General features: G+C 55.1%; 9 non-coding genes across 9 annotated transcripts; all 9 read right to left on the bottom strand.

Annotated features, from left to right (window-relative positions):
- Positions 1-2,851: 2,851 nt before the first annotated feature.
- Positions 2,852-2,943, bottom strand: LOC137753035 (small nucleolar RNA SNORD116). The gene has a single exon (XR_011071362.1). It is a non-coding gene; the product is annotated as a small nucleolar RNA SNORD116 (small nucleolar RNA).
- A 2,408-nt stretch (positions 2,944-5,351) lies between these two features.
- Positions 5,352-5,443, bottom strand: LOC137749979 (small nucleolar RNA SNORD116). The gene has a single exon (XR_011070338.1). It is a non-coding gene; the product is annotated as a small nucleolar RNA SNORD116 (small nucleolar RNA).
- A 2,926-nt stretch (positions 5,444-8,369) lies between these two features.
- Positions 8,370-8,461, bottom strand: LOC137753316 (small nucleolar RNA SNORD116). The gene has a single exon (XR_011071447.1). It is a non-coding gene; the product is annotated as a small nucleolar RNA SNORD116 (small nucleolar RNA).
- A 2,408-nt stretch (positions 8,462-10,869) lies between these two features.
- LOC137749971 (small nucleolar RNA SNORD116) lies at positions 10,870-10,961 on the bottom strand. Its single transcript, XR_011070336.1, has one exon. It is a non-coding gene; the product is annotated as a small nucleolar RNA SNORD116 (small nucleolar RNA).
- A 2,927-nt stretch (positions 10,962-13,888) lies between these two features.
- LOC137753658 (small nucleolar RNA SNORD116) lies at positions 13,889-13,980 on the bottom strand. Its single transcript, XR_011071538.1, has one exon. It is a non-coding gene; the product is annotated as a small nucleolar RNA SNORD116 (small nucleolar RNA).
- Positions 13,981-16,388: 2,408 nt separating this feature from the next.
- Positions 16,389-16,480, bottom strand: LOC137777914 (small nucleolar RNA SNORD116). Its single transcript, XR_011076675.1, has one exon. It is a non-coding gene; the product is annotated as a small nucleolar RNA SNORD116 (small nucleolar RNA).
- Positions 16,481-19,407: 2,927 nt separating this feature from the next.
- Positions 19,408-19,499, bottom strand: LOC137753028 (small nucleolar RNA SNORD116). The gene has a single exon (XR_011071358.1). It is a non-coding gene; the product is annotated as a small nucleolar RNA SNORD116 (small nucleolar RNA).
- A 2,408-nt stretch (positions 19,500-21,907) lies between these two features.
- Positions 21,908-21,999, bottom strand: LOC137749965 (small nucleolar RNA SNORD116). The gene has a single exon (XR_011070332.1). It is a non-coding gene; the product is annotated as a small nucleolar RNA SNORD116 (small nucleolar RNA).
- A 2,927-nt stretch (positions 22,000-24,926) lies between these two features.
- LOC137753022 (small nucleolar RNA SNORD116) lies at positions 24,927-25,018 on the bottom strand. Its single transcript, XR_011071357.1, has one exon. It is a non-coding gene; the product is annotated as a small nucleolar RNA SNORD116 (small nucleolar RNA).
- Positions 25,019-25,956: the final 938 nt, after the last annotated feature.

The following is a 25,956-nucleotide window of genomic DNA, read 5'->3' as shown; positions in this document are numbered from 1 at the left end:
CCAGACTCGAGCCACGGGGCAGAAAGTGCACCCAAGTCTCAGGGCATCGGAGCTCGGGGGCCCCAGGAAGCGCCCGGAATGTGACGGTGTAGTCTCGCCGCACAAGTCCCCGTGGCCAAACATCTAGGTTTCTTCAAAGAAGTTCCGTTTACCCCCACAAGGTTTCTACCAGGAACCTTGTCAAGCCAGAGGCGATGCCCTTGGGTCGTACAGAACGCTATTGGCATTGGAGATATTCCAATGCCCAAACAGGCAGGGCAAACCCTTGCAGCAACTGGGTAACTTGCCCTGGCGCCTTGTATTTTCGCCCCCGGGCCCGTCAGTGGCATGACTGCAGAGAAACCTGAGACCCATTCATTGGTTCAGAGTGCCAAGCAGTGCATTTATGGGAGTCATCATCAATCCACCTGCTCAAAGGCTGCACGTTCAAAGTTGCAGGCTCCACCGCAGGGCAGCCAACGATCTCAATCATGTCAGCAGTCAGGAGCGGCCAGAGCCGACCCACGGGGCTGCCAATGGAGCTAAGGATCATGGCATCGGATCTCGGGTGCCACTGGAAGAGCCAAGAAGGTGAGGGTGTAGTCTCAGGGCACAAGTCCCCGTGGCCAAACATCTAGGTTTCTGCAAAGAATTTCCACTCACCAGCACAAGGTTCCTACGAGGATCCTCAAGTACTTCACGCCAAAATAACTCTGAGACTCTTTTGCCTCGACTTGCCTCAACTTGCCGCACTGTCCTCACTTCTCCGTGTACCATGGACTATACAGAGGGCCCCATGCTGCTGCAGGTGTTTGTTCCCGGGCACTCCACCACCTGCCTCAGTGTGACAGAACACAGGGATGTTTGAGAAAAGTGAACGGGGGCACAGAGGCAAAGGGTGATACCGCCCAGCAATGTGCGCTCTATCTCCCATCAACATTTCATTTGCAGCCCATCATGTCTGTGTGTCCACAGCCAAACGTGAATGCTTCGTGGCACGGATGCCTTCAGAGTGCACGGGCATCAACACAAAGAGCACGGCCGTCCATCAAACCCCTGGTATGGGCCTTGAACTTCCCCGCCTGAGCCGCCTCCCCACCGACACAGCATAGGGATGTCACCCTCAACCGCTGAGACAGCCTCAGGGGAAATGGGATTACTCAGCGTAAGAGCCACTGCCCTCTGGGGAACCAAACCACTCCTGGCGCATACGCTTCCACGCAGTGGACTCTCCCTCAAGGGGAAATGTGGTCCCTGAGATCTTCCACAAGGGAACGGCCCTTGGCCAAATGGGACGACCTCCCACAAAAGCAGCTTGTAGGGACCGGTGACAAAACACACCAGAGGAACTCCTGGACTGAACAATGGTGATTCACCTGTAGCCATACTTCCTGGCCTGCTGCCAAGACTGGCAACCTACACTTGGCCCACACACAAAGCTAATGGCATGGGAACCATTCCGATGCTCAACGCGGGGGGGAAACCCTTGCAGCAATGGTGTAACTTGCAGTGGTGTCTGGTACTTTCACACTCTGGGACCATCAGTGACGTGACATTGGGGAAACCGTGAGGCCCAGGTACTCTGCAAGCAACTTGTTACCCACAGCCATGCAACGAGAGAACCAAGACAACAGCCTAGACACTTGAAACGGTATGACTTGTCTGGCCTGTGGCCAGGCTCGCCGAATACCACAGTCTCGACGCACCAGCGGGTGGCAGGAAAAATGACACCCACGCCACACATCCTCTCCTGCCCTTAAAACTGTAGCCTTTCCTTGGCAGCCGACTCCCTTGTTTCTGCATGGTTGCGCCCAATGACCTCCTGGTAGAGCTCCAATCCTCAGGGAACGCTATGTGGCCCGGGTAGAGAAATGATGCTTGGCTGTCCTCAGGAACACCTTCACGTCTTCAACACAGGGGGAACGTGGCCAGACAGGGACAAAACACCCCAAGGCCTCCAAATCGGACCGCATGAGAAGACACCATACTGTGCCATGAAGGCAACCTTTCGCTGGACAAGGACCCGCCATGAAGCAAATCGGCCAAGGAGAGGAAAGAGGCGGGACAGTCCACAAATGTGCTCCCGTATTCTCTCCCTACACGTGCCTCCAGATGCTCCTGAGGGAATCCCAAATGTGTTCCGGGAACCCCATGGCCACCGTCGATCTATCCACCCACCAGTAAACCTGTGGGCTTAGCCAGCCATCTCACGTCTCTCTTTCACTCGCCTTACCTTAATCTCTCTCCACCGGGATCCCAACGTGTCAGGGCAAGATGCCAGAGCCACCCCTCACCAAGGAAGCTTGCCGTGACCAAGCTTGACTAAGGCATTTTCCAGCCCCTTCACACAGCACACACAAGCAGGACACAACCCGAGGAGGAGCCATCAGATTGCCTAAACTCCCAGGTACACTGGCCCATTTGATTTCTCCCCTCATCAGGAGAAACCTAAATTGCATATGGTCTCCCAAGCAGAACATGACAAAGAAGCCTGCCCTAGGCCTGGAATCCTGTTCTGACCCTGAGCCTACAGACTTCTGTTTCTTTGAGGCCACAAGGCAATGAGCAGCAGGTGGGGGCAGCCTGTAGAACTCAAGCGCAGGTGGCAGAACCAGCAATGGCGCACGCTTCCTCTCCTACCTGCATGCTGAACCGTGGCAGGGGACAGCAGTCCTGGCTAGACCAAGGAACCCAGAGACGGCACGCTGTCCCACGCCTTCCCGCCTGGTTTGGCATCCCAGGCTCCTTTCCCAATGGCTCTTCTCCCCATGAGATGACCACAACCCTCAACTTGAACAACGTGGCTGCGGACACCCACAGCCGCAAATGCAATGTGAACCTCTCCTTACTTTCCTTTTGGGAGCCACGTGCTGGACCTCAGTTCCAACGAGGAGACGGTAGGGATTTCTCACTCATTTTGTTCAGATTTCCAAGGAATGCATTTGTGGGAGTCATCATCGATCCAAGCACATGCTCAAACGTTGGACATGCAAAGTTGCAGATTCCACCATGGGACGGCCAGCGAGCTGAATCATATCAGCGTACAGAAGTGGCCAGAGCCGAGCCATGGGTCAGGAAATGCAGCCAGTTGTCAGGGCATCAAAGCTCGTGTTCCCCGAGAAAAGACCAGAAGGTGAGGGTGTAGCCCCGGTGCACACGTTCCCGTCGCCAAACCTTTAGGTTTAGCAAAGAAGTGTCGCTTACCGCTACAAGGGTTAAAGCAGGATCCTCATGGAATGCACGCCAGGACCCCTCCGAGACTCCTTCGCCTGGCCTCGCCTTGCCACGCCGTCCTCCTTCCAACGGGTATCAGGGATTATACGGATGGCCCCAGGCTGCTGCTGGCATTCTTTCCCTGGCATTCCACCTGGCTCGGGTGAGAGAACACACGCAGGCTTGAGGAGGGTGCACGGGCGCAGCGAGGGAAAGGTCGATACCACCCAGTGATGTGTGTTCTATCTCTCCTCAACATTTCATTTGCTGTCCATCTTGCCTGTGTGTACGCACCCAAACGTGAAAGCATCGTGGCACATGCGCCTACAGAGCGTGCGGCCATCAGGACAAAGAGCGCCGCCGACCAACAAGACCCTGGTCTCGGGCCCTGAAATTCCTCTCCTGAGCAATCTGCCCTGCATCACAGCAAAACGATGTCTTCCTGATCCCCTGAGACACCCTCAGGACAACTGGGGCCCCTTAGCCTAAGAACAAGTGCCCTCTTTGGCAACAAACACGCCCTTGGCACTTATGATTCCACACAGTGCACACACCCTCAAGGGGAGAGATCTTCCACAAGGGAAGGGCCCTTGGCCGAATATGACGACCTCCATCAAAAGCGGCTCGTAGGGACCCGTGACAAAGGGCACCTGAGGAACGCCTGGACTGATCAAGGGAGACTCACCAGCAGGCATACTTCCTGGTCTCCTGCCAAGCCAGAGGAACTTCCTAGGACCACAACCAAAGCTAATGGCAAGGGAGCCATTCCAATGCCCAAAGTGGCGGGGCAAACCCTTGCAGCAACTGGGTATCTTATCGTAGCACCTTGCACATTGTCTTTCTTCCCTTCAAGGACAAGACCTTGGAGAAACCATGAGACCCAGGTCCTCCAGAACCAACGTGTCACCCACAGCCGTGCAATGAGGGAACGCCTCCAACATCCTGGACCCTTGAACCGGCATGACTTCTCTGGCTTGAAGCCATGCATGCTGGAGATCACAGGCTCACAGCACCAGAAGGCGGCAGGACAAAATGACCCCTGCAGCACACTTTCACTCCAGCCCTTAAACCTGTAGCATTTCCTTGGCAGCCAACTCGCTTCTTTCTGCATGGTTGGGCCCAAAGACCTCCGGGGAGAGCTCCAAACCTCTGGGAATGCTATGCCAACTGGGTATAGCAATGACGCTGGGCTGTCCTAAGGAACACCTTAACATCCTCAACATAGGGGCAAGGAGGCCACACAGGGACAAAACATCCCAACGGCTCCAAATCGGGCCCAGTGAGAAGACACCATACTGTGCCGTGAAGGCACCATTCACTGGAACAAGGACCCGCCGTGAAGCACATTGAGAAAGGAGAGGAAAAGGTTGGGATGGTCCATGAATGTGCACCTGTATTCCTTCCCTACACGGGACTCCAAATGCTCCTGAAGATATCCCAAAAGAGTTCCGGGAACCCTATGTCCACCGACCATCTATCCACCCAACAGTAAGCCTGTGGGCTTAGCCAACACTCTCACGTGTATTTCCCGCTCGCCTTGCCTTCCTCTCTCCACCAGGACCCAAACGAATCCACCCCTCACCTAAGTAGCTTGATGTCCCCTGGATTTGCCTAAGGCATTTTCCAACCTCTCCACACACAACACACAAGCAGGACACAACCCAAGGAGGAGCCAACAGCGTCGCCCAAATCCGTGGGACGGTGGCCCATTTGATTTCCCCTGACCATCAGGGCAAACGTAAACTACATCCCACCTCCCAAGCTGAACATGACATAGAAGCCTGGCCTGGCCAGGACTCCTTCTCTGACCCTGAGTGCAGAGACTTCTGTTTCCTTGCGGGAACAAGGCAACGACCTGAGCTCGAGGGTGGCCTGTAGGTCTCGAGGGCAAGCCAGAGGAGTACCAGTGGCTCATGCTTCCTTTCATACCCGCATGCTGACCGCGGCAGGGGATAGCAGTTTTGGCTAGACTCAGGTGCCCAGAGACGTCAAGTTGTCCTTAGCCTTCCCACGTAGATGGACATCCCAGGCTCCTCTCCACATGGCTCTTTCTGCACGAGAAGCCCGCCACCCTCAACTTGAACAATGTTGCTGCGCGAGCCCACAGTAGCAAATGCGACATGGACCTCTCCCTAATTTTCCTTTGGGAGCCACGTGCTGGACCTCAGGTAGGATGAGAAGATGGTAGGTATTGCTCATTCATTTTGTTTAGATTTCGAAGGAATGCATTTATGGGAGTCATCACCGATCCACGCAGCTGCTCAAAGGCTGGACGTGCAAAGTCGCGGACTGTCAGCAAGCTCAATCCTCTCAGCAGTAGGGAGCGGCCAGACGCGAGCCATGGGGCAGAAAGTGCACCCAAGTCTCAGGGCATCGGAGCTCGGGTGCCCCAGGAAGCGCCCGGAATGTGACGGTGTAGTCTCGCCGCACAAGTCCCCGTGGCCAAACATCTAGGTTTCTTCAAAGAAGTTCCGTTTACCCCCACAAGGTTTCTACCAGGAACCTTGACAAGCCAGAGGCGATGCCCTTGGGTCGTACAGAAAGCTATTGGCATTGGAGATATTCAAATGCCCAAACTGGCAGGGCAAACCCTTGCAGCAACTGGGTAACTTGCCCTGGCGCCTTGTATTTTCGCCCCCGGGCCCGTCAGTGGCATGACTGCGGAGAAACCTGAGACCCATTCATTGGTTCAGAGTGCCAAGCAGTGCATTTATGGGAGTCATCATCAATCCACCTGCTCAAAGGCTGCACGTTCAAAGTTGCAGGCTCCACCGCAGGGCAGCCAACGATCTCAATCATGTCAGCAGTCAGGAGCGGCCAGAGCCGACCCACGGGGCTGCCAATGGAGCTAAGGATCATGGCATCGCATCTCGGGTGCCACTGGATGAGCCAAGATGGTGAGGGTGTAGTCTCAGGGCACAAGTCCCCGTGGCCAAACATCTAGGTTTCTGCAAAGAATTTCCACTCACCAGCACAAGGTTCCTACGAGGATCCTCAAGTACTTCACGCCAAAATCACTCTGAGACTCTTTTGCCTCGACTTGCCTCAACTTGCCGCACTGTCCTCACTTCTCCAGGTACCATGGACTATACAGAGGGCCCCATGCTGCTGCAGGTGTTTGTTCCCGGGCACTCCACCACCTGCCTCAGTGTGACAGAACACAGGGATGTTTGAGAAAAGTGAACGGGGGCACAGAGGCAAAGGGTGATACCGCCCAGCGATGTGCGCTCTATCTCCCCTCAACATTTCATTTGCAGCCCATCATGTCTGTGTGTCCACAGCCAAACGTGAATGCTTCGTGGCACGGATGCCTTCAGAGTGCACGGGCATCAACACAAAGAGCACGGCCATCCATCAAACCCCTGGTATGGGCCTTGAACTTCCCCGCCTGAGCCGCCTCCCCACCGACACAGCACAGGGATGTCACCCTGAACCGCTGAGAAACCCTCAGGGGAAATGGGATTACTCAGCGTAAGAGCCACTGCCCTCTGGGGAACCAAACCACTTCTGGCGCATACGCTTCCACGCAGTGGACTCTCCCTCAAGGGGAAATGTGGTCCCTGAGATCTTCCACAAGGGAACGGCCCTTGGCCAAATGGGACGACCTCCCACAAAGGAGCTTGTAGGGACCGGTGACAAAACACACCAGAGGAACTCCTGGACTGAACAATGGAGATTCACCTGTAGCCATACTTCCTGGCCTGCTGCCAAGACTGGCAACCTACCCTTGGCACACACACAAAGCTAATGGCATGGGAACAATTCTGATGCTCAACGCGGCGGGGAAACCCTTGCAGCAATGGTGTAACTTGCAGTGGTGTCTGGTACTTTCACACTCTGGGACCATCAGTGACGTGACATTGGGGAAACCGTGAGGCTCAGGTACTCTGCAAGCAACTTGTTACCCACAGCCATGCAACGAGAGAACCAAGACAACAGCCTAGACACTTGAAACGGTATGACTTGTCTGGCCTGTGGCCAGGCTCGCCGGATACCACAGTCTCGACGCACCAGCGGGTGGCAGGAAAGATGACACCCACGCCACACATCCTCTCCTGCCCTTAAAACTGTAGCCTTTCCTTGGCAGCCGACTCCCTTGTTTCTGCATGGTTGCGCCCAATGACCTCCTGGTAGAGCTCCAATCCTCAGGGAAAGCTATGTGGGCCGGGTAGAGAAATGATGCTTGGCTGTCCTCAGGAACACCTTCACGTCTTCAACACAGGGGGAACGTGGCCAGACAGGGACAAAACACCCCAAGGCCTCCAAATCGACCCCCATTAGAAGACACCATACTGTGCCATGAAGGCAACCTTTCGCTGGACAAGGACCCGCCATGAAGCAAATCGGCCAAGGAGAGGAAAGAGGCGGGACAGTCCACAAATGTGCTCCCGTATTCTCTCCCTACACGTACCTCCAGATGCTCCTAAGGGAATCCCAAATGTGTTCCGGGAACCCCATGGCCACCATCGATCTATCCACCCACCAGTAAACCTGTGGGCTTAGCCAGCCATCTCACGTCTCTCTTTCACTCGCCTTACCTTAATCTCTCTCCACCGGGATCCCAACGTGTCACGGCAAGATGCCAGAGCCACCCCTCACCAAGGAAGCTTGCCGTGACCAAGCTTGACTAAGGCATTTTCCAGCCCCTTCACACAGCACACACAAGCAGGACACAACCCGAGGAGGAGCCATCAGATTGCCTAAACTCCCAGGTACACTGGCCCATTTGATTTCTCCCCTCATCAGGAGAAACCTAAATTGCATATGGTCTCCCAAGCAGAACATGACAAAGAAGCCTGCCCTAGGCCTGGAATCCTGTTCTGACCCTGAGCCTACAGACTTCTGTTTCTTTGAGGCCACAAGGCAATGACCAGCCGGTGGGGGCAGCCTGTAGAACTCAAGCGCAGGTGGCAGAACCAGCAATGGCGCACGCTTCCTCTCCTACCTGCATGCTGAACCGTGGCAGGGGACAGCAGTCCTGGCTAGACCAAGGAACCCAGAGACGGCACTCTGTCCCACGCCTTCCCGCCTGGTTTGGCATCCCAGGCTCCTTTCCCAATGGCTCTTCTCCCCATGAGATGACCACAACCCTCAACTTGAACAACGTGGCTGTGGACACCCACAGCCGCAAATGCAATGTGAACCTCTCCTTACTTTCCTTTTGGGAGCCACGTGCTGGACCTCAGTTCCAACGAGGAGACGGTAGGGATTTCTCACTCATTTTGTTAAGATTTCCAAGGAATGCATTTGTGGGAGTCATCATCGATCCAACCACATGCTCAAACGTTGGACATGCAAAGTTGCAGATTCCACCATGGGACGGCCAGCGAGCTGAATCATATCAGCGTACAGAAGTGGCCAGAGCCGAGCCATGGGTCAGGAAATACAGCCAGTTCTCAGGGCATCAAAGCTCGTGTTCCCCGAGAAAAGACCAGAAGGTGAGGGTGTAGCCCCGGTGCACACGTTCCCGTCGCCAAACCTTTAGGTTTAGCAAAGAAGTGTCGTTTACCGCTACAAGGGTTAAAGCAGGATCCTCATGGAATGCACGCCAGGACCCCTCCGAGACTCCTTCGCCTGGCCTCGCCTTGCCACGCCGTCCTCCTTCCAACGGGTATCAGGGATTATACGGATGGCCCCAGGCTGCTGCTGGCATTCTTTCCCTGGCATTCCACCTGGCTCGGGTGAGAGAACACACGCAGGCTTGAGGAGGGTGCACGGGCGCAGCGAGGGAAAGGTCGATACCACCCAGTGATGTGTGTTCTATCTCTCCTCAACATTTCATTTGCTGTCCATCTTGCCTGTGTGTACGCACCCAAACGTGAAAGCATCGTGGCACATGCGCCTACAGAGCGTGCGGCCATCAGGACAAAGAGCGCCGCCGACCAACAAGACCCTGGTCTCGGACCCTGAAATTCCTCTCCTGAGCAATCTGCCCTGCATCACAGCAAAACGATGTCTTCCTGATCCCCTGAGACACCCTCAGGACAACTGGGGCCCCTTAGCCTAAGAACAAGTGCCCTCTTTGGCAACAAACACGCCCTTGGCACTTATGATTCCACACAGTGGACACACCCTCAAGGGGAGAGATCTTCCACAAGGGAAGGGCCCTTGGCCGAATATGACGACCTCCATCAAAAGCGGCTCGTAGGGACCCGTGACAAAGGGCACCTGAGGAACGCCTGGACTGATCAAGGGAGACTCACCAGCAGGCATACTTCCTGGTCTCCTGCCAAGCCAGAGGAACTTCCTAGGACCACAACCAAAGCTAATGGCAAGGGAGCCATTCCAATGCCCAAAGTGGCGGGGCAAACCCTTGCAGCAACTGGGTATCTTATCGTAGCACCTTGCACATTGTCTTTCTTCCCTTCAAGGACAAGACCTTGGAGAAACCATGAGACCCAGGTCCTCCAGAACCAACGTGTCACCCACAGCCGTGCAATGAGGGAACGCCTCCAACATCCTGGACCCTTGAACCGGCATGACTTCTCTGGCTTGAAGCCATGCATGCTGGAGATCACAGGCTCGCAGCACCAGAAGGCGGCAGGACAAAATGACCCCTGCAGCACACTTTCACTCCAGCCCTTAAACCTGTAGCATTTCCTTGGCAGCCAACTCGCTTCTTTCTGCATGGTTGGGCCCAAAGACCTCCGGGGAGAGCTCCAAACCTCCGGGAATGCTATGCCAACTGGGTATAGCAATGACGCTGGGCTGTCCTAAGGAACACCTTAACATCCTCAACATAGGGGCAAGGAGGCCACACAGGGACAAAACATCCCAACGGCTCCAAATCGGGCCCAGTGAGAAGACACCATACTGTGCCGTGAAGGCACCATTCACTGGAACAAGGACCCGCCGTGAAGCACATTGAGAAAGGAGAGGAAAAGGTTGGGATGGTCCATGAATGTGCACCTGTATTCCTTCCCTACACGGGACTCCAAATGCTCCTGAAGATATCCCAAAAGAGTTCCGGGAACCCTATGTCCACCGACCATCTATCCACCCAACAGTAAGCCTGTGGGCTTAGCCAACACTCTCACGTGTATTTCCCGCTCGCCTTGCCTTCCTCTCTCCACCAGGACCCAAACGAATCCACCCCTCACCTAAGTAGCTTGATGTCCCCTGGATTTGCCTAAGGCATTTTCCAACCTCTCCACACACAACACACAAGCAGGACACAACCCAAGGAGGAGCCAACAGCGTCGCCCAAATCCGTGGGACGGTGGCCCATTTGATTTCCCCTGACCATCAGGGCAAACGTAAACTACATCCCACCTCCCAAGCTGAACATGACATAGAAGCCTGGCCTGGCCAGGACTCCTTCTCTGACCCTGAGTGCAGAGACTTCTGTTTCCTTGCGGGAACAAGGCAACGACCTGAGCTCGAGGGTGGCCTGTAGGTCTCGAGGGCAAGCCAGAGGAGTACCAGTGGCTCATGCTTCCTTTCATACCCGCATGCTGACCGCGGCAGGGGATAGCAGTTTTGGCTAGACTCAGGTGCCCAGAGACGTCAAGTTGTCCTTAGCCTTCCCACGTAGATGGACATCCCAGGCTCCTCTCCACATGGCTCTTTCTGCACGAGAAGCCCGCCACCCTCAACTTGAACAATGTTGCTGCGCGAGCCCACAGTAGCAAATGCGACATGGACCTCTCCCTAATTTTCCTTTGGGAGCCACGTGCTGGACCTCAGGTAGGATGAGAAGATGGTAGGTATTGCTCATTCATTTTGTTTAGATTTCGAAGGAATGCATTTATGGGAGTCATCACCGATCCACGCAGCTGCTCAAAGGCTGGACGTGCAAAGTCGCGGACTGTCAGCAAGCTCAATCCTCTCAGCAGTAGGGAGCGGCCAGACGCGAGCCATGGGGCAGAAAGTGCACCCAAGTCTCAGGGCATCGGAGCTCGGGTGCCCCAGGAAGCGCCCGGAATGTGACGGTGTAGTCTCGCCGCACAAGTCCCCGTGGCCAAACATCTAGGTTTCTTCAAAGAAGTTCCGTTTACCCCCACAAGGTTTCTACCAGGAACCTTGACAAGCCAGAGGCGATGCCCTTGGGTCGTACAGAAAGCTATTGGCATTGGAGATATTCAAATGCCCAAACTGGCAGGGCAAACCCTTGCAGCAACTGGGTAACTTGCCCTGGCGCCTTGTATTTTCGCCCCCGGGCCCGTCAGTGGCATGACTGCGGAGAAACCTGAGACCCATTCATTGGTTCAGAGTGCCAAGCAGTGCATTTATGGGAGTCATCATCAATCCACCTGCTCAAAGGCTGCACGTTCAAAGTTGCAGGCTCCACCGCAGGGCAGCCAACGATCTCAATCATGTCAGCAGTCAGGAGCGGCCAGAGCCGACCCACGGGGCTGCCAATGGAGCTAAGGATCATGGCATCGCATCTCGGGTGCCACTGGATGAGCCAAGATGGTGAGGGTGTAGTCTCAGGGCACAAGTCCCCGTGGCCAAACATCTAGGTTTCTGCAAAGAATTTCCACTCACCAGCACAAGGTTCCTACGAGGATCCTCAAGTACTTCACGCCAAAATCACTCTGAGACTCTTTTGCCTCGACTTGCCTCAACTTGCCGCACTGTCCTCACTTCTCCAGGTACCATGGACTATACAGAGGGCCCCATGCTGCTGCAGGTGTTTGTTCCCGGGCACTCCACCACCTGCCTCAGTGTGACAGAACACAGGGATGTTTGAGAAAAGTGAACGGGGGCACAGAGGCAAAGGGTGATACCGCCCAGCGATGTGCGCTCTATCTCCCCTCAACATTTCATTTGCAGCCCATCATGTCTGTGTGTCCACAGCCAAACGTGAATGCTTCGTGGCACGGATGCCTTCAGAGTGCACGGGCATCAACACAAAGAGCACGGCCATCCATCAAACCCCTGGTATGGGCCTTGAACTTCCCCGCCTGAGCCGCCTCCCCACCGACACAGCACAGGGATGTCACCCTGAACCGCTGAGAAACCCTCAGGGGAAATGGGATTACTCAGCGTAAGAGCCACTGCCCTCTGGGGAACCAAACCACTCCTGGCGCATACGCTTCCACGCAGTGGACTCTCCCTCAAGGGGAAATGTGGTCCCTGAGATCTTCCACAAGGGAACGGCCCTTGGCCAAATGGGACGACCTCCCACAAAAGCAGCTTGTAGGGACCGGTGACAAAACACACCAGAGGAACTCCTGGACTGAACAATGGAGATTCACCTGTAGCCATACTTCCTGGACTGCTGCCAAGACTGGCAACCTACCCTTGGCACACACACAAAGCTAATGGCATGGGAACCATTCCGATGCTCAACGCGGCGGGGAAACCCTTGCAGCAATGGTGTAACTTGCAGTGGTGTCTGGTACTTTCACACTCTGGGACCATCAGTGACGTGACATTGGGGAAACCGTGAGGCTCAGGTACTCTGCAAGCAACTTGTTACCCACAGCCATGCAACGAGAGAACCAAGACAACAGCCTAGACACTTGAAACGGTATGACTTGTCTGGCCTGTGGCCAGGCTCGCCGGATACCACAGTCTCGACGCACCAGCGGGTGGCAGGAAAAATGACACCCACGCCACACATCCTCTCCTGCCCTTAAAACTGTAGCCTTTCCTTGGCAGCCGACTCCCTTGTTTCTGCATGGTTGCGCCCAATGACTTCCTGGTAGAGCTCCAATCCTCAGGGAAAGCTATGTGGGCCGGGTAGAGAAATGATGCTTGGCTGTCCTCAGGAACACCTTCACGTCTTCAACACAGGGGGAACGTGGCCAGACAGGGACAAAACACCCCAAGGCCTCCAAATCGACCCCCATGAGAAGACACCATACTGTGCCATGAAGGCAACCTTTCGCTGGACAAGGACCCGCCATGAAGCAAATCGGCCAAGGAGAGGAAAGAGGCGGGACAGTCCACAAATGTGCTCCCGTATTCTCTCCCTACACGTACCTCCAGATGCTCCTAAGGGAATCCCAAATGTGTTCCGGGAACCCCATGGCCACCATCGATCTATCCACCCACCAGTAAACCTGTGGGCTTAGCCAGCCATCTCACGTCTCTCTTTCACTCGCCTTACCTTAATCTCTCTCCACCGGGATCCCAACGTGTCACGGCAAGATACCAGAGCCACCCCTCACCAAGGAAGCTTGCCGTGACCAAGCTTGACTAAGGCATTTTCCAGCCCCTTCACACAGCACACACAAGCAGGACACAACCCGAGGAGGAGCCATCAGATTGCCTAAACTCCCAGGAACAGTGGCCCATTTGATTTCTCCCCTCATCAGGAGAAACCTAAATTGCATATGGTCTCCCAAGCAGAACATGACAAAGAAACCTGCCCTAGGCCTGGAATCCTGTTCTGACCCTGAGCCTACAGACTTCTGTTTCTTTGAGGCCACAAGGCAATGACCAGCCGGTTGGGGCAGCCTGTAGAACTCAATTGCAGGTGGCAGAACCAGCAATGGCGCACGCTTCCTCTCCTACCTGCATGCTGAACCGTGGCAGGGGACAGCAGTCCTGGCTAGACCAAGGAACCCAGAGACGGCACGCTGTCCCACTCCTTCCCGCCTGGATTGGCATCCCAGGCTCCTTTCCCAATTGCTCTTCTCCCCATGAGATGACCACAACCCTCAACTTGAACAACGTGGCTGTGGACACCCACGGCCGCAAATGCAATGTGAACCTCTCCCTACTTTCCTTTTGGGAGCCACGTGCTGGACCTCAGTTCCAACGAGGAGACGGTAGGGATTTCTCCCTCATTTTGTTCAGATTTCCAAGGAAAGCATTTGTGGGAGTCATCATCGATCCAAGCACATGCTCAAACGTTGGACATGCAAAGTTGCAGATTCCACCATGGGACGGCCAGCGAGCTGAATCATATCAGCGTACAGAAGTGGCCAGAGCCGAGCCATGGGTCAGGAAATGCAGCCAGTTCTCAGGGCATCAAAGCTCGTGTTCCCCGAGAAAAAACCAGAAGGTGAGGGTGTAGCCCCGGTGCACACGTTCCCGTCGCCAAACCTTTAGGTTTAGCACAGAAGTGTCGCTTACCGCAACAAGGGTTAAAGCAGGATCCTCATGGAATGCACGCCAGGAACCCTCCGAGACTCCTTCGCCTGGCCTCGCCTTGCCACGCCGTCCTCCTTTCAACGGGCATCAGGGATTATACGGATGGCCCCAGGCTGCTGCTGGCATTCTTTCCCTGGCATTCCACCTGGCTCGGGTGAGAGAACACACGCAGTTTTGAGGAGGGTGCATGGGCGCAGCGAGGGAAAGGTCGATACCACCCAGTGATGTGTGTTCTATCTCTCCTCAACATTTCATTTGCTGTCCATCTTGCCTGTGTTTACGCACCCAAACGTGAAAGCATCGTGGCACATGCGCCTACAGAGCGTGTGGCCATCAGGACAAAGAGCGCCGCCGACCAACAAGACCCTGGCCTCGGGCCCTGAAATTCCTCTCCTGAGCAATCTGCCCTGCATCACAGCAAAACGATGTCTTCCTGATCCCCTGAGACACCCTCAGGACAACTGGGCCCCCTCAGCCTAAGAACAAGTGCCCTCTTTGGCAACAAACACGGCCTTGGCACTTATGATTCCACACAGTGGACACACCCTCAAGGGGAGAGATCTTCCACAAGGGAAGGGCCCTTGGCCGAATATGACGACCTCCATCAAAAGCGGCTCGTAGGGACCCGTGACAAAGGGCACCTGAGGAACGCCTGGACTGATCAAGGGAGACTCACCAGCAGGCATACTTCCTGGTCTCCTGCCAAGCCAGAGGAACTTCCTAGGACCGCCACCAAAGCTAATGGCAAGGGAGCCATTCCAATGCCCAAAGTGGCGGGGCAAACCCTTGCAGCAACTGGGTATCATATCGTAGCACCTTGCACATTTTCTCTCTTCCCTTCAAGGACAAGACCTTGGAGAAACCAAGAGACCCAGGTCCTCCAGAACCAACGTGTCACCCACAGCCGTGCAATGAGGGAACGCCTCCAACATCCTGGACCCTTGAACAGGCATGACTTCTCTGGCTTGAAGCCATGCATGCTGGAGATCACAGGCTCGCAGCACCAGAAGGCGGCAGGAGAAAATGACCCCTGCAGCACACTTTCACTCCAGCCCTTAAACCTGTAGCATTTCCTTGGCAGCCAACTCGCTTCTTTCTGCATGGTTGGGCCCAAAGACCTCCGGGGAGAGCTCCAAACCTCAGGGAATGCTATGCCGACTGGGTATAGCAATGATGCTGGGCTGTCCTAAGGAACACCTTAACATCCTCAACATAGGGGCAAGGAGGCCACACAGGGACAAAACATCCCAACGGCTCCAAATCGGGCCCAGTGAGAAGACACCATACTGTGCCGTGAAGGCACCATTCACTGGAACAAGGACCCGCCGTGAAGCACATTGAGAAAGGAGAGGAAAAGGTTGGGATGGTCCATGAATGTGCACCTGTATTCCTTCCCTACACGGAACTCCAAATGCTCCTGAAGATATCCCAAAAGAGTTCCGGGAACCCTATGTCCACCGACCATCTATCCACCCAACAGTAAGCCTGTGGGCTTAGCCAACACTCTCACGTGTATTTCCCGCTCGCCTTGCCTTCCTCTCTCCACCAGGACCCAAACGAATCCACCCCTCACCTAAGTAGCTTGATGTCCCCTGGATTTGCCTAAGGCATTTTCCAACCTCTCCACACACAACACACAAGCAGGACACAACCCAAGGAGGAGCCAACAGCGTCGCCCAAATCCGTGGGACGGTGGCCCATTTGATTTCCCCTGACCATCAGGGCAAACGTAAACTACATCCCACCTCCCAAGCTGAACATGACATAGAAGCCTGGCCTGGCCAGGACTCCTCCTCTGACCCTGAGTGCAGAGACTTCTGTTTCCTTGCGGGAACAAGGCAACGACCTGAGCTCGAGGGTGGCCTGTAGGTCTCGAGGGCAAGCCAGAGGAGTACCAGTGGCTCATGCTTCCTTTCATACCCGCATGCTGACCGCGGCAGGGGATAGCAGTTTTGGCTAGACTCAGGTGCCCAGAGACGTCAAGTTGTCCTTAGCCTTCCCACGTAGATGGACATCCCAGGCTCGTCTCCACATGGCTCTTTCTGCACGAGAAGCCCGCCACCCTCAACTTGAACAATGTTGCTGCGCGAGCCCACAGTAGCAAATGCGACATGGACCTCTCCCTAATTTTCCTTTGGGAGCCACGTGCTGGACCTCAGTTAGGATGAGAAGATGGTAGGTATTGCTCATTCATTTTGTTTAGATTTCGAAGGAATGCATTTATGGGAGTCATCACCGATCCACGCAGCTGCTCAAAGGCTGGACGTGCAAAGTCGCGGACTGTCAGCAAGCTCAATCCTCTCAGCAGTAGGGAGCGGCCAGACTCGAGCCACGGGGCAGAAAGTGCACCCAAGTCTCAGGGCATCGGAGCTCGGGGGCCCCAGTAAGCGCCCGGAATGTGACGGTGTAGTCTCGCCGCACAAGTCCCCGTGGCCAAACATCTAGGTTTCTTCAAAGAAGTTCCGTTTACCCCCACAAGGTTTCTACCAGGAACCTTGTCAAGCCAGAGGCGATGCCCTTGGGTCGTACAGAAAGCTATTGGCATTGGAGATATTCCAATGCCCAAACAGGCAGGGCAAACCCTTGCAGCAACTGGGTAACTTGCCCTGGCGCCTTGTATTTTCGCCCCCGGGCCCGTCAGTGGCATGACTGCAGAGAAACCTGAGACCCATTCATTGGTTCAGAGTGCCAAGCAGTGCATTTATGGGAGTCATCATCAATCCACCTGCTCAAAGGCTGCACGTTCAAAGTTGCAGGCTCCACCGCAGGGCAGCCAACGATCTCAATCATGTCAGCAGTCAGGAGCGGCCAGAGCCGACCCACGGGGCTGCCAATGGAGCTAAGGATCATGGCATCGGATCTCGGGTGCCACTGGAAGAGCCAAGAAGGTGAGGGTGTAGTCTCAGGGCACAAGTCCCCGTGGCCAAACATCTAGGTTTCTGCAAAGAATTTCCACTCACCAGCACAAGGTTCCTACGAGGATCCTCAAGTACTTCACGCCAAAATAACTCTGAGACTCTTTTGCCTCGACTTGCCTCAACTTGCCGCACTGTCCTCACTTCTCCGTGTACCATGGACTATACAGAGGGCCCCATGCTGCTGCAGGTGTTTGTTCCCGGGCACTCCACCACCTGCCTCAGTGTGACAGAACACAGGGATGTTTGAGAAAAGTGAACGGGGGCACAGAGGCAAAGGGTGATACCGCCCAGCGATGTGCGCTGTATCTCCCATCAACATTTCATTTGCAGCCCATCATGTCTGTGTGTCCACAGCCAAACGTGAATGCTTCGTGGCACGGAAGCCTTCAGAGTGCACGGGCATCAACACAAAGAGCACGGCCGTCCATCAAACCCCTGGTATGGGCCTTGAACTTCCCCGCCTGAGCCGCCTCCCCACCGACACAGCATAGGGATGTCACCCTCAACCGCTGAGACAGCCTCAGGGGAAATGGGATTACTCAGCGTAAGAGCCACTGCCCTCTGGGGAACCAAACCACTCCTGGCGCATACGCTTCCACGCAGTGGACTCTCCCTCAAGGGGAAATGTGGTCCCTGAGATCTTCCACAAGGGAACGGCCCTTGGCCAAATGGGACGACCTCCCACAAAAGCAGCTTGTAGGGACCGGTGACAAAACACACCAGAGGAACTCCTGGACTGAACAATGGAGATTCACCTGTAGCCATACTTCCTGGACTGCTGCCAAGACTGGCAACCTACACTTGGCCCACACACAAAGCTAATGGCATGGGAACCATTCCGATGCTCAACGCGGCGGGGAAACCCTTGCAGCAATGGTGTAACTTGCAGTGGTGTCTGGTACTTTCACACTCTGGGACCATCAGTGACGTGACATTGGGGAAACCATGAGGCCCAGGTACTCTGCAAGCAACTTGTTACCCACAGCCATGCAACGAGAGAACCAAGACAACAGCCTAGACACTTGAAACGGTATGACTTGTCTGGCCTGTGGCCAGGCTCGCCGGATACCACAGTCTCGACGCACCAGCGGGTGGCAGGAAAAATGACACCCACGCCACACATCCTCTCCTGCCCTTAAAACTGTAGCCTTTCCTTGGCAGCCGACTCCCTTGTTTCTGCATGGTTGCGCCCAATGACCTCCTGGTAGAGCTCCAATCCTCAGGGAACGCTATGTGGGCCGGGTAGAGAAATGATGCTTGGCTGTCCTCAGGAACACCTTCACGTCTTCAACACAGGGGGAACGTGGCCAGACAGGGACAAAACACCCCAAGGCCTCCAAATCGGACCGCATGAGAAGACACCATACTGTGCCATGAAGGCAACCTTTCGCTGGACAAGGACCCGCCATGAAGCAAATCGGCCAAGGAGAGGAAAGAGGCGGGACAGTCCACAAATGTGCTCCCGTATTCTCTCCCTACACGTGCCTCCAGATGCTCCTGAGGGAATCCCAAATGTGTTCCGGGAACCCCATGGCCACCGTCGATCTATCCACCCACCAGTAAACCTGTGGGCTTAGCCAGCCATCTCACGTCTCTCTTTCACTCGCCTTACCTTAATCTCTCTCCACCGGGATCCCAACGTGTCAGGGCAAGATGCCAGAGCCACCCCTCACCAAGGAAGCTTGCCGTGACCAAGCTTGACTAAGGCATTTTCCAGCCCCTTCACACAGCACACACAAGCAGGACACAACCCGAGGAGGAGCCATCAGATTGCCTAAACTCCCAGGTACACTGGCCCATTTGATTTCTCCCCTCATCAGGAGAAACCTAAATTGCATATGGTCTCCCAAGCAGAACATGACAAAGAAGCCTGCCCTAGGCCTGGAATCCTGTTCTGACCCTGAGCCTACAGACTTCTGTTTCTTTGAGGCCACAAGGCAATGACCAGCAGGTGGGGGCAGCCTGTAGAACTCAAGCGCAGGTGGCAGAACCAGCAATGGCGCACGCTTCCTCTCCTACCTGCATGCTGAACCGTGGCAGGGGACAGCAGTCCTGGCTAGACCAAGGAACCCAGAGACGGCACGCTGTCCCACGCCTTCCCGCCTGGTTTGGCATCCCAGGCTCCTTTCCCAATGGCTCTTCTCCCCATGAGATGACCACAACCCTCAACTTGAACAACGTGGCTGTGGACACCCACAGCCGCAAATTCAATGTGAACCTCTCCTTACTTTCCTTTTGGGAGCCACGTGCTGGACCTCAGTTCCAACGAGGAGACGGTAGGGATTTCTCACTCATTTTGTTCAGATTTCCAAGGAATGCATTTGTGGGAGTCATCATCGATCCAAGCACATGCTCAAACGTTGGACATGCAAAGTTGCAGATTCCACCATGGGACGGCCAGCGAGCTGAATCATATCAGCGTACAGAAGTGGCCAGAGCCGAGCCATGGGTCAGGAAATGCAGCCAGTTGTCAGGGCATCAAAGCTCGTGTTCCCCGAGAAAAGACCAGAAGGTGAGGGTGTAGCCCCGGTGCACACGTTCCCGTCGCCAAACCTTTAGGTTTAGCAAAGAAGTGTCGCTTACCGCTACAAGGGTTAAAGCAGGATCCTCATGGAATGCACGCCAGGACCCCTCCGAGACTCCTTCGCCTGGCCTCGCCTTGCCACGCCGTCCTCCTTCCAACGGGTATCAGGGATTATACGGATGGCCCCAGGCTGCTGCTGGCATTCTTTCCCTGGCATTCCACCTGGCTCGGGTGAGAGAACACACGCAGGCTTGAGGAGGGTGCACGGGCGCAGCGAGGGAAAGGTCGATACCACCCAGTGATGTGTGTTCTATCTCTCCTCAACATTTCATTTGCTGTCCATCTTGCCTGTGTGTACGCACCCAAACGTGAAAGCATCGTGGCACATGCGCCTACAGAGCGTGCGGCCATCAGGACAAAGAGCGCCGCCGACCAACAAGACCCTGGTCTCGGGCCCTGAAATTCCTCTCCTGAGCAATCTGCCCTGCATCACAGCAAAACGATGTCTTCCTGATCCCCTGAGACACCCTCAGGACAACTGGGGCCCCTTAGCCTAAGAACAAGTGCCCTCTTTGGCAACAAACACGCCCTTGGCACTTATGATTCCACACAGTGCACACACCCTCAAGGGGAGAGATCTTCCACAAGGGAAGGGCCCTTGGCCGAATATGACGACCTCCATCAAAAGCGGCTCGTAGGGACCCGTGACAAAGGGCACCTGAGGAACGCCTGGACTGATCAAGGGAGACTCACCAGCAGGCATACTTCCTGGTCTCCTGCCAAGCCAGAGGAACTTCCTAGGACCACAACCAAAGCTAATGGCAAGGGAGCCATTCCAATGCCCAAAGTGGCGGGGCAAACCCTTGCAGCAACTGGGTATCTTATCGTAGCACCTTGCACATTGTCTTTCTTCCCTTCAAGGACAAGACCTTGGAGAAACCATGAGACCCAGGTCCTCCAGAACCAACGTGTCACCCACAGCCGTGCAATGAGGGAACGCCTCCAACATCCTGGACCCTTGAACCGGCATGACTTCTCTGGCTTGAAGCCATGCATGCTGGAGATCACAGGCTCACAGCACCAGAAGGCGGCAGGACAAAATGACCCCTGCAGCACACTTTCACTCCAGCCCTTAAACCTGTAGCATTTCCTTGGCAGCCAACTCGCTTCTTTCTGCATGGTTGGGCCCAAAGACCTCCGGGGAGAGCTCCAAACCTCCGGGAATGCTATGCCAACTGGGTATAGCAATGACGCTGGGCTGTCCTAAGGAACACCTTAACATCCTCAACATAGGGGCAAGGAGGCCACACAGGGACAAAACATCCCAACGGCTCCAAATCGGGCCCAGTGAGAAGACACCATACTGTGCCGTGAAGGCACCATTCACTGGAACAAGGACCCGCCGTGAAGCACATTGAGAAAGGAGAGGAAAAGGTTGGGATGGTCCATGAATGTGCACCTGTATTCCTTCCCTACACGGGACTCCAAATGCTCCTGAAGATATCCCAAAAGAGTTCCGGGAACCCTATGTCCACCGACCATCTATCCACCCAACAGTAAGCCTGTGGGCTTAGCCAACACTCTCACGTGTATTTCCCGCTCGCCTTGCCTTCCTCTCTCCACCAGGACCCAAACGAATCCACCCCTCACCTAAGTAGCTTGATGTCCCCTGGATTTGCCTAAGGCATTTTCCAACCTCTCCACACACAACACACAAGCAGGACACAACCCAAGGAGGAGCCAACAGCGTCGCCCAAATCCGTGGGACGGTGGCCCATTTGATTTCCCCTGACCATCAGGGCAAACGTAAACTACATCCCACCTCCCAAGCTGAACATGACATAGAAGCCTGGCCTGGCCAGGACTCCTTCTCTGACCCTGAGTGCAGAGACTTCTGTTTCCTTGCGGGAACAAGGCAACGACCTGAGCTCGAGGGTGGCCTGTAGGTCTCGAGGGCAAGCCAGAGGAGTACCAGTGGCTCATGCTTCCTTTCATACCCGCATGCTGACCGCGGCAGGGGATAGCAGTTTTGGCTAGACTCAGGTGCCCAGAGACGTCAAGTTGTCCTTAGCCTTCCCACGTAGATGGACATCCCAGGCTCGTCTCCACATGGCTCTTTCTGCACGAGAAGCCCGCCACCCTCAACTTGAACAATGTTGCTGCGCGAGCCCACAGTAGCAAATGCGACATGGACCTCTCCCTAATTTTCCTTTGGGAGCCACGTGCTGGACCTCAGGTAGGATGAGAAGATGGTAGGTATTGCTCATTCATTTTGTTTAGATTTCGAAGGAATGCATTTATGGGAGTCATCACCGATCCACGCAGCTGCTCAAAGGCTGGACGTGCAAAGTCGCGGACTGTCAGCAAGCTCAATCCTCTCAGCAGTAGGGAGCGGCCAGACGCGAGCCATGGGGCAGAAAGTGCACCCAAGTCTCAGGGCATCGGAGCTCGGGTGCCCCAGGAAGCGCCCGGAATGTGACGGTGTAGTCTCGCCGCACAAGTCCCCGTGGCCAAACATCTAGGTTTCTTCAAAGAAGTTCCGTTTACCCCCACAAGGTTTCTACCAGGAACCTTGACAAGCCAGAGGCGATGCCCTTGGGTCGTACAGAAAGCTATTGGCATTGGAGATATTCAAATGCCCAAACTGGCAGGGCAAACCCTTGCAGCAACTGGGTAACTTGCCCTGGCGCCTTGTATTTTCGCCACCGGGCCCGTCAGTGGCATGACTGCGGAGAAACCTGAGACCCATTCATTGGTTCAGAGTGCCAAGCAGTGCATTTATGGGAGTCATCATCAATCCACCTGCTCAAAGGCTGCACGTTCAAAGTTGCAGGCTCCACCGCAGGGCAGCCAACGATCTCAATCATGTCAGCAGTCAGGAGCGGCCAGAGCCGACCCACGGGGCTGCCAATGGAGCTAAGGATCATGGCATCGCATCTCGGGTGCCACTGGATGAGCCAAGATGGTGAGGGTGTAGTCTCAGGGCACAAGTCCCCGTGGCCAAACATCTAGGTTTCTGCAAAGAATTTCCACTCACCAGCACAAGGTTCCTACGAGGATCCTCAAGTACTTCACGCCAAAATCACTCTGAGACTCTTTTGCCTCGACTTGCCTCAACTTGCCGCACTGTCCTCACTTTTCCAGGTACCATGGACTATACAGAGGGCCCCATGCTGCTGCAGGTGTTTGTTCCCGGGCACTCCACCACCTGCCTCAGTGTGACAGAACACAGGGATGTTTGAGAAATGTGAACGGGGGCACAGAGGCAAAGGGTGATACCGCCCAGCGATGTGCGCTCTATCTCCCCTCAACATTTCATTTGCAGCCCATCATGTCTGTGTGTCCACAGCCAAACATGAATGCTTCGTGGCACGGATGCCTTCAGAGTGCACGGGCATCAACACAAAGAGCACGGCCATCCATCAAACCCCTGGTATGGGCCTTGAACTTCCCCGCCTAAGCCGCCTCCCCACCGACACAGCACAGGGATGTCACCCTGAACCGCTGAGAAACCCTCAGGGGAAATGGGATTACTCAGCGTAAGAGCCACTGCCCTCTGGGGAACCAAACCACTCCTGGCGCATACGCTTCCACGCAGTGGACTCTCCCTCAAGGGGAAATGTGGTCCCTGAGATCTTCCACAAGGGAACGGCCCTTGGCCAAATGGGACGACCTCCCACAAAAGCAGCTTGTAGGGACCGGTGACAAAACACACCAGAGGAACTCCTGGACTGAACAATGGAGATTCACCTGTAGCCATACTTCCTGGACTGCTGCCAAGACTGGCAACCTACCCTTGGCACACACACAAAGCTAATGGCATGGGAACCATTCCGATGCTCAACGCGGCGGGGAAACCCTTGCAGCAATGGTGTAACTTGCAGTGGTGTCTGGTACTTTCACACTCTGGGACCATCAGTGACGTGACATTGGGAAAACCGTGAGGCTCAGGTACTCTGCAAGCAACTTGTTACCCACAGCCATGCAACGAGAGAACCAAGACAACAGCCTAGACACTTGAAACGGTATGACATGTCTGGCCTGTGGCCAGGCTCGCCGGATACCACAGTCTCGACGCACCAGCGGGTGGCAGGAAAAATGACACCCACGCCACACATCCTCTCCTGCCCTTAAAACTGTAGCCTTTCCTTGGCAGCCGACTCCCTTGTTTCTGCATGGTTGCGCCCAATGACCTCCTGGTAGAGCTCCAATCCTCAGGGAAAGCTATGTGGGCCGGGTAGAGAAATGATGCTTGGCTGTCCTCAGGAACACCTTCACGTCTTCAACACAGGGGGAACGTGGCCAGACAGGGACAAAACACCCCAAGGCCTCCAAATCGACCCCCATGAGAAGACACCATACTGTGCCATGAAGGCAACCTTTCGCTGGACAAGGACCCGCCATGAAGCAAATCGGCCAAGGAGAGGAAAGAGGCGGGACAGTCCACAAATGTGCTCCCGTATTCTCTCCCTACACGTACCTCCAGATGCTCCTAAGGGAATCCCAAATGTGTTCCGGGAACCCCATGGCCACCATCGATCTATCCACCCACCAGTAAACCTGTGGTCTTAGCCAGCCATCTCACGTCTCTCTTTCACTCGCCTTACCTTAATCTCTCTCCACCGGGATCCCAACGTGTCAGGGCAAGATGCCAGAGCCACCCCTCACCAAGGAAGCTTGCCGTGACCAAGCTTGACTAAGGCATTTTCCAGCCCCTTCACACAGCACACACAAGCAGGACACAACCCGAGGAGGAGCCATCAGATTGCCTAAACTCCCAGGTACACTGGCCCATTTGATTTCTCCCCTCATCAGGAGAAACCTAAATTGCATATGGTCTCCCAAGCAGAACATGACAAAGAAGCCTGCCCTAGGCCTGGAATCCTGTTCTGACCCTGAGCCTACAGACTTCTGTTTCTTTGAGGCCACAAGGCAATGACCAGCCGGTGGGGGCAGCCTGTAGAACTCAAGCGCAGGTGGCAGAACCAGCAATGGCGCACGCTTCCTCTCCTACCTGCATGCTGAACCGTGGCAGGGGACAGCAGTCCTGGCTAGACCAAGGAACCCAGAGACGGCACGCTGTCCCACACCTTCCCGCCTGGTTTGGCATCCCAGGCTCCTTTCCCAATGGCTCTTCTCCCCATGAGATGACCACAACCCTCAACTTGAACAACGTGGCTGTGGACACCCACAGCCGCAAATTCAATGTGAACCTCTCCTTACTTTCCTTTTGGGAGCCACGTGCTGGACCTCAGTTCCAACGAGGAGACGGTAGGGATTTCTCACTCATTTTGTTCAGATTTCCAAGGAATGCATTTGTGGGAGTCATCATCGATCCAAGCACATGCTCAAACGTTGGACATGCAAAGTTGCAGATTCCACCATGGGACGGCCAGCGAGCTGAATCATATCAGCGTACAGAAGTGGCCAGAGCCGAGCCATGGGTCAGGAAATACAGCCAGTTCTCAGGGCATCAAAGCTCGTGTTCCCCGAGAAAAGACCAGAAGGTGAGGGTGTAGCCCCGGTGCACACGTTCCCGTCGCCAAACCTTTAGGTTTAGCAAAGAAGTGTCGCTTACCGCTACAAGGGTTAAAGCAGGATCCTCATGGAATGCACGCCAGGACCCCTCCGAGACTCCTTCGCCTGGCCTCGCCTTGCCACGCCGTCCTCCTTCCAACGGGTATCAGGGATTATACGGATGGCCCCAGGCTGCTGCTGGCATTCTTTCCCTGGCATTCCACCTGGCTCGGGTGAGAGAACACACGCAGGCTTGAGGAGGGTGCACGGGCGCAGCGAGGGAAAGGTCGATACCACCCAGTGATGTGTGTTCTATCTCTCCTCAACATTTCATTTGCTGTCCATCTTGCCTGTGTGTACGCACCCAAACGTGAAAGCATCGTGGCACATGCGCCTACAGAGCGTGTGGCCATCAGGACAAAGAGCGCCGCCGACCAACAAGACCCTGGTCTCGGACCCTGAAATTCCTCTCCTGAGCAATCTGCCCTGCATCACAGCAAAACGATGTCTTCCTGATCCCCTGAGACACCCTCAGGACAACTGGGGCCCCTTAGCCTAAGAACAAGTGCCCTCTTTGGCAACAAACACGCCCTTGGCACTTATGATTCCACACAGTGGACACACCCTCAAGGGGAGAGATCTTCCACAAGGGAAGGGCCCTTGGCCGAATATGACGACCTCCATCAAAAGCGGCTCGTAGGGACCCGTGACAAAGGGCACCTGAGGAACGCCTGGACTGATCAAGGGAGACTCACCAGC

Source organism: Eschrichtius robustus, chromosome 1 (assembly GCF_028021215.1).
Source record: "Eschrichtius robustus isolate mEscRob2 chromosome 1, mEscRob2.pri, whole genome shotgun sequence".
In the NCBI taxonomy this organism is placed as follows: Eukaryota; Metazoa; Chordata; class Mammalia; order Artiodactyla; family Eschrichtiidae; genus Eschrichtius; species Eschrichtius robustus.
This window is presented reverse-complemented; position numbering and strand designations above follow the sequence as displayed.